Source organism: Numida meleagris, unplaced genomic scaffold (assembly GCF_002078875.1).
Source record: "Numida meleagris isolate 19003 breed g44 Domestic line unplaced genomic scaffold, NumMel1.0 unplaced_Scaffold630, whole genome shotgun sequence".
NCBI lineage: Eukaryota > Metazoa > Chordata > Aves > Galliformes > Numididae > Numida > Numida meleagris.
In genome coordinates, this window is record NW_018364845.1 from 3,949 (window position 1) to 11,499 (window position 7,551).

The window sequence follows — 7,551 nt, forward strand, 5'->3', positions numbered from 1 at the left end:
CTGGGCCCCTGAGCCCAACCCTTGGGCACTCAGGATGCCAGAGCTTACTGAACATCTCTTAGTGTCAGTGCTTAAAAGCTATTCCTTGCTTGAGGCTGCACTTATCTATGCATTTTTGCTAGCATTTTCTGATGGTAAAACTTAGGGGTGGTTATCAAGGCAAAAGCGTGTGCTCCTGGTCCTGCTGTGGGTGCGGGATGCCCTCCTGTGCCCGCAAGCAGCACTGCAGTCGCTGCACAGAGCCTCGGAGAGCAGTGCTCGTGCTGTCATCAGGGAGCAATGCTTAGAGGGCAGAGCCCCATGGGCTGGGGGGCACAGACACAAAATAGGCTGTCTGTGTGCTAAAAAGGTAATACCGAATGCCGAGTATGGAGTACCGAGTGCCAGTTTCGTGCCATTGGGTTGTAGGCTAAACTATTCCACTTTATTAACTTTTGGTTATTCATCAGTCCAAGGTGACTTTTCTAGTAGTGAAACCCTTAATCGTGTAATATTAATAGGGGAGTTTTTGTCTCCAGGGTCTGACAGCATCATTAAACCTTACAGATCCTCCACAGCTCCTGGAGAAGCACCATCATTCGCCTTTTTGCATCCAGGTTGCTGTCTCCCCTTTTTATCTCCCCAAAGAAATTGCAATCCTAACTCGCAAATGTACCTAATTTCAAATCCCTTGGTGTGGGGATACTCACCCTGAAGTGGTCAGTTGCCCATTTTTAGACTGAACCTTTTCAGATCACAGCCCCTGGGAGCTGACAAATCTGAATAATCCGAATTTGGCTGCACAGATATAGAGATACCTCTGAAAGAGTGGGAAATGTTGTTCCCCAAAACAGTTTTCCCAGAATCCCACGGTGTGTTACTACTGGTTTCCTTTTCAACCTCCATGCCCTAAAACTGCTTCCCAAATGGTGCTTGGCTCCCAGTCTCTGTGCTCTCAGACCCTGCTTTGCTGGACTTCACTTAGCAATGTCATGTCTGTGTGTGTTCCCCAGAACTGGTTTTGTCTCACGAACTGGAGAAAACACAATTAAAGGAAGACTTTGAGAAGCTGCGGCTGTCACTCCAGGTTAGCAGTTTTGTTATTTCCCACCCTGCAATGGTGTTGCAGAGCACACCGGGCCCTCGCTTCTTACCAGCTGTAGTTTGCGGTGCCCATTGTGAGGGCACTGCTCCCCTGTGTCCCTACACATCCCTTCAGCACAGGGACCCTTGTGCCAGGGATACCTCAACTTCTCTAAAGGCCTCTTCTGCTCCACCTGTCCAAAGCGAGATGAGCAGCCAAGGTGCCCCTTGGGCTTTTCTTCCTGCCTTGGCTGGTTCAAAAAATACTGTGTCAGAGAGAAAAGCAGGCAAACCTAGAGGGAGGGAAATACAGCCAGGGTTCATGCTAGCTTTGGAAACCTTGTGTGAACAAGATGCCTGAGTACATAGTGCCAGCTCTGTTTCATTGTCTAGGCAGAGACTAATTACAATTCAAAAAAAACCCAACTGGTATGTATTGTTACATGCAGCACTTGTCACTGTACTCCTCATGCAGCCTTTACAGTTCCAGGTGTATCAGCCTATTCTGCTATATGCACTGATGCAGTGTTACATCACTGTCACGTGAGTGTGTGTCACGTGAGATGTGACAAATACAAAATATAAAATGTGGCCTCGCAGCAACTGCATCTTTTACAGGTGTGGGCTGTATGGAAGGCACAGGAATGCCTTTCATGGGAACAGAAATAAGATTGCTTAAAATAGCACATTGTTCCCGTGGATAGCTCTGAGATGTCATTCAAAGCCCACTCTGCTAACTCATCGCTGCTTATTATCATATCAGAAGCCCCCGAGCAGGCTGGACTGATGCCTATAAAGGTGAAGGAAGCACAGTGGGCATCTCCACCGCCCCAATCAGACTGCAGGAACTGCACAACAGATCTCTTTCACGCCTGCAGTATAAATGCCAGCTGTCTCAAGGAAGGCGTGGTTGTTCTTATTCATCCCAAGGTGATGGGGTGATTTAGCATTGAAGACACATAATGGAGCAGTGCCAGCTGGTGCCAGTTAGCTGCAGGCATTGCAGAGATCTCAGGCTTCCCTGAGGCATTTTGTTGTGAAAGCCCCACTGTCCATTCAAGTGGCCTCGTGTGAAAAATTCACCTGGAGGTGGTTTCCGAGCTTTGGTCAGCTCCCCTGGTGGTTGCACAGCACAGGTTGGCTTGTGTGGATGCGAGAGGAGTGATAACATGGTGATGTGGTCATTTCTCCACCCCTGCAGGATGAGATAGACACCCTCACCTTCCAGAACAAGTGCCTGAAGGCCAGAGCAGACCGATTTGAGGAGGCTTTGAAGAAAAACAATGAGGAACAGCTGAAGGTAGTTGGCAACTATCATTATACAGCCATCAAGATATGTGCTTCTGTGTGCTGCACACGTCGGTGTTAGCAACGGGATCCTACCCCAGGGACTGGGGATCATGCCCCAACCAGGCCCCCAAATCTTGAACTCTGTAGAAAAGTCAGGAAGCATAGCCTTGCCCTGAATACACCTCAGCAAAGGGCCGCTGATCATTGTCTTCCTTCTATCCTCTATTCTTTCACCCAGCATATGTAGCTCTGTTTCCAAAACATTCCCTCAGCTCTATCTCATATGTCCTTATTGCTGTCCATTCGTCTTCTCCTTTTTCCTCTCTTTCTCTTTACTTTTTGTCTTTTCACATTTGTGTTTCCTTTCTGTGCCTTCTGAGCCAACTTCTCTGATGTTCTCTCCGCTCCCTCATTTTTATCCTGGGCTTATGTGGACAGACCTGTCACATCATTAAATATTTATTCAACTGCTGTCTACTGGGGCCAAGCTGTTAATTTACAGTGTGCAAGTGAACGCTTGCTGCAATTATTTATCTGAAATTAAAGAACCCTGAAATGAGCCTCTCTGAAGAGGGTTCTTTAATTTGGGTCATTTCAGCATGTTCACAGCACATCCCCATGAGCAGCTCTATCAACAAGACAGAGGGGGACAGGGAATGGACATAATAGGGTGAGTGAGGGTCTCTGGAAGCTTTCAGGTGGGAAAACTCCTTAGGAAAGGAGCACAGGTGTCTGAAACTGGCTTGGCCATGGAAACAGGTAGCGTCAGTGCCTTCCATGCCTGCTGCAGTACTTAATTTACATAATGACAGGACAAATTCTGCTGTGTCACCGTGATGTCAATGCCCGTTACTCCAAGGCAGCTCACTAGAGTGAGTTACAGTCAAAGAAATGTAGAAAACCATGAATCAGCAGCATCCCATCCTTCTAACCATGAGGCTGCTCAAAAGAAAGGTACCAGTGGCTGTCCAGTTAAAAGGATGTGCCAGGAGAGAATATCAGGGTTCAGATCAGCTGGGGAGGCCCACCTCCATCTGCCTTTCGCAGCACTGGGAGTCCTAAACCATTGGGTAGACTGGGGAAACTTTACCTAATGGCTGAAGATGCATTTATGGCTGACATAGACAAATTGCCGGTATATTTCATAGATTGTACAAGCTCTGTATCTGCACTTAGAGAAAGATCTGATGAGCTTAAGACATGTTCTGGACTTGAAGAACCATCAGATTCATGAACAGGACAGGAAGATTATGGAGCCAGAAAAACAAGTGATTCAAGCGGCGCCGCAGCCGTTCGCCGATTCCTGTGAAGCGGCTCGGGTCGAGCTGCCGCCGGCCCCGGCCCTGCTGCCAGCGCCAGTCCCAGCTTTGCCGCCGGCCCCAGCCCCGTTCCCAGCCCTAGAAAGAGCCGCTCCGTTCCGCAGTGCCGCGATAAAAATGGCGCCGGCCACGCCGACCGTTTCTGCCTCCGGCGCCACCGACCAGATGTCAATCACTGCTGAGGAATGCGAAGGGGGCGTGTCGGAACACCCACCGTCGTCCTTACGAATCGTCGCGCAGCAGACTCCCGAAACTCCTCCTCCGTATCCGCCTCCCTATCCGCGTCAATCCTTCATTACGTAATGTTTCAGGGGCGGAAACCGGAGAAGGCTGTATCCACCCATCAAGGGGCGGACCATCTGCGCCGGCACCACCCGGCCCCTTTGAGGGGGAGGCGCAACCCGGTCCGCCTAGGGGAGGGGTTACATCGGAAAAGGCGGTGATGCAAGGGGTTGGCACCGATGGGCGCGTTCTGGGCGGATTCGATGGGCGTGCTCAGAACGCTGATTGGTTAGAGATAGTGCAGGGCTTGACTGCACAACCCCCGTCTCCGCCCATGGGGAGGGCCGGGGGGAGTGAGCCAGCGGCTGGCTGCAGGCGCTCCACACCGCGACACACCACGCAGCTCCAAGAATGGCTCCAGTGTACCCAGATAGCTCGGTAGAGCAGGAGACTCTTAATCCCAGGGTTGTGGGTTCGAGTCCTGTGCTGGGCATCCCTCCACAAATGAGGAAATTCTTTTGTGATCAGTTAAAGGGATCGGACCTCAGGTCTGACATTCATGCCACGGGTTCAGCTTTTGCAGCTAGGCTGCTGGCTCGCATGGGCCAGGAAGGATATCCTAGCTCGGAGGTGCCAAGCTTTTTTACCACCAGAAATGCTATTGCTGACAGAGTAGCCAGCATTGTTTTTACAGTTCAAGAGGCTTGCGATTCTACTCCTTACGTGGGAGCTCGTGGGTTGGCAAGAATGTGTTCCATCCCTTTGTCTGCAGCCTGGGATGTTGTTCAGGCATGCCTTCATTGTAATTCTACACCTAAGAAAGGAGCGGGAGTTAACCCTTGCAGCCTTGGAGCTTTGCAGGTCTGGCAGACAGATTTCACTTGGGAACTACATTTCTCTCCCCGCGCTTGGCTTGCAGTTACGATAGATACTTCCTCCACTGTTATCGTGGCCACACAGCATGCAAAGTCCAACTCAACTGTGGAGTGTGCTAATTGCCTCCTTAAGGAAAAACTACATGTCCTTGGGGAGGGGGAAGGATATAGGGGGAAGATACCTGTCGACAGGCATGCCGAGATACAAGCAAAGGCGCTCTGTGCATTGAATTATTTCGAATGCGGTGACTATGGATGAACCCACGCAGAAGCATTGGCAGCCTGAGATCTTAAGTGAGGGACTGGCCCTATGTGGGTTCCAGTGTGATGCATTCAGCCTCATTTCAAGGCAGAAAGTTTCTTGCTCATTGGTATTGTTTCATAGTTTGTTACATTATAGATACTATAGTGAGTGATGGAAGAAGGCTGCACTACTCTCAGGATGGTATTGTAATAACAACTCTAGTAATAGTATGGCAAAGTAGGTGGTTTTCCTGTGCTAGTAATGCAGCCTTAAGAATTACAATTATTAGGCATAAGCTAGGTTACTGTGTGCTGCTTCTATTTTAGTAATAGATAGAATGTGAATTCACAGGATTTGATGTTACCAATGCTAGAATTTATGGGAATAGCTCCTTTCGTGTAATTTTATCACCTTCATTGTCAGTAATTCTTGGTTAAGGTGTTATTAGCCTGTCAATTGGCATTTTCTTAATTTGTGAAGGCAAAACCTGGAAAGGAATCCCAGGCAAAGGGATGATCCTGTACTATAGAATGATTAACTGTCTTTCATCCCACTAGTCAGGATTTTAGAAATATGACCACGCATCACTCGAGACAAAGGTGCACGCTATCTTTGATTTCACATGTGATTCTGATATAGGATTTTGGAGTATTGTCCAGCAGATTTTTAGTTCGCTGGTCCCTTCAATTGGCACCTATATCAGGGGCCCAAATGCCTCTCACTATAGAAAGATCTTGGGGTAGAATGAAGTATTCTGATAGTTTTAAGGGGAGTGCATGGTTTGTTTGTCTCTGTTCTTGAGACATTCTGTCTCTCAGATTCAAACATACCTAGAAACAGCACCGCTCAGTTTTAGCCACACTCACCAAGTTAGGATGTTAGTCAGTTAAGGAAAGTAATGCTCCTAGTGATGTTTTAGCTTGCTTGCCACTAGTATCAATTCTATCTGACATGCAACTCTATGGAGTTGTGGATTTTCAATATGTCAGAGTATACGAAAGTTGAAGATTTTCTTTAATCAGTTACAGGTACACACAGAATGGGACCCTTAGGGACTCTTTTCCAGGTTGCAGCCTTGGGCCATGGGCCAAATAAGTGTTTATCTTTTTAATGGGTTTGGCAATATTTTATGTCATTATGCTATGTTTGCCTTGTATCTTTCTTTTGTTTAGCATGTCAATAGAAAGGTTGGCTTGCTGGACAGTTGAGCAAGCTAATCTGACGATGTTTGATGTAATGTTAGAAGATTAGAATAGAGCGTGACATGTGTTTTTGTAGAATGGAATAGCTATAGGCTTTTAGGTATAAAGCTATGGACATTAGGGTTTGAGTCTTATTTGCAGGAGTTGCTGGAGGAAAAGACCTAAGCCCAGCAAGCTCAAGCGGGAAGAAGACCTCGACAAGGAACTGCAGATTTCTTCGAGAATCATTCTTCGAAGTGATCACCTGCTTACGGCGCCTGTTTTCTCATGCTTTCGACTCAGCCTTGGTGCTGCACACCCAGAACAGCATTTTGTGTGGCACGGAAAATGAGCAAGGCGGCTCGATTACTCTGAGTGCCTTGTCATCTACATGGAGTCCATTTGCTTGAAATGACTCAAAAGTCAGGTGTTCATGAATAGGTGATGATTTCGTTAAGGGCTGACATTGTTATCTTGAAAAACACTATTCTAGAAGCTTTATCGTAGAAGGCTCTTTACACACAATTCATAGATTTTTGGATTGTGGGCTTAGTGCGTTTTCGCTGTGTAACTCTGTTTCGTCTTAGTTTAGAGGTCTGAGACCATGGTTTGCATAGATACTTAGAGGATTAGGTATAAGGTTATAATGCTATGCACGCTTTGCTTTGTAGGATGCATACAGTGATGCTTACAGCGTGATAACTGCTACGCTACGCTATACTATGGAAACTGTGCTTACAGCGTAAGCTGTGATGGAGTTTTAGATCAGCCTAGAACATCATAGGCTGTGTGAAAACTTTTAGTAAGTTTTAGGACAGCTAGTAATAGGCATTTATATTGCGCGTGTGTTATAGAGTTTTAATAATAGATAGCTTAGGTAAGAGATAAGCTTAGGGATAAGATACTTGCGGTCGTGTTTGCGATCGCGCTGTAACGGGTAAAATTTTATTGCTTATGGGGAGGGGGAGATGTTGTAGTAGGCGTGTTACGGAGCTCACGCTGTAACGTGGAAGGCCCCGCCCCCATATGCTTGCTATTGGTTCACTTACATACTTGAACCCATGTCGTAACCACGAGGGGCTGTGCTTCTTTGTTTTCGTAACAAAGGGCACAACAACTCCATGTATGGCCTTTCGGAAGTGACAGGTCAGAAGCGGGATATTCAATATGATTGGCCAGGAGCCGCATGAGCTTCTGGAACAGTCTAGTAAAAAGATAAGAAATACTATATAGTTCTGTAGCTTTTATCAATAAACGCCATTTTGCTGCTCATCGTATTGATGTTACGTACAGTTGCTGGCCAGGGACCAGGTTTAGATTCTCTGCGTGCAAGAATAATACTAAAAGGGTCACCGGAG

At 47.2% G+C, this 7,551-nt stretch overlaps 1 long non-coding RNA gene across 1 annotated transcript; it reads left to right on the forward strand.

Moving 5' to 3' along the window:
• Window positions 1-14: 14 nt before the first annotated feature.
• On the forward strand, window positions 15-7,545 carry LOC110391914. Its single transcript, XR_002434178.1, has 3 exons — window positions 15-1,066; window positions 2,264-2,362; window positions 3,501-7,545. It is a non-coding gene; the product is annotated as an uncharacterized LOC110391914 (long non-coding RNA).
• The last annotated feature ends 6 nt before the right edge of the window (window positions 7,546-7,551 follow it).